Genomic DNA, 692 nt, shown 5'->3' on the forward strand with positions numbered 1-692 from the left:
CGATTGGGGAGTTGGGGCGCCGCCCCCTGTCATGCACAGAGCAGGGCGGATCGGGAGGTTGCGATGCCACCCCCAGTCACGTTCAGGGTAGAGTCGATTGGGGGGTTGGGGCGCTGCCCCCCGTCACACTCAAGGCAGGGTCGATGGGGAGGTTGCGGAGCCACCTCCTGTCACGCGTAGAGCAGGGCCGATCAAGGGGTTTGGGTGCTGCCCCCTGTCACGCACAGAGCAGGGCCCATTAGGGGGGTTGGGGCTCTGTACTCTGTCAGGCACAGAGCAGGGCCAATCAGGGGTTTGGGGAGCTCCCCCCTGTCACGCACAGAGTAGGGCCGATAGGGGAGTTGGGGCACTGACCCCTGTCACGCACAGAGCAGGGCCCATTAGGGGGGTTGGGGCTCTGTACTCTATCAGGCACAGAGCAGGGCCAATCAGGGGGTTGGGGCGCCTTCCCCTGTCAGGAACAGAGCAGGGCGGATAGGGAGGTTGTGGCCCCGCCCCCTGTCACATACAGAGCCGAAGGGTGATCAGGCGGTTTGGGCACTGCCCCCTGTCACGCTGCTCCAGGGGCCAGGAGGCCTCATGGCTCCGCTGATCCCAGTGCTAGGAGGCCTTGCTGCTCCGCTTGACACAGGGGCAGTGAGGCCTTGCTGCTCCACTGATCCCGGTGCCGCGAGGCCTCGCGGCTCTGCTGA

The sequence above is a fragment of the Myotis brandtii genome, unplaced genomic scaffold (assembly GCF_000412655.1).
Source record: "Myotis brandtii unplaced genomic scaffold, ASM41265v1 scaffold125, whole genome shotgun sequence".
Taxonomy (NCBI): domain Eukaryota; kingdom Metazoa; phylum Chordata; class Mammalia; order Chiroptera; family Vespertilionidae; genus Myotis; species Myotis brandtii.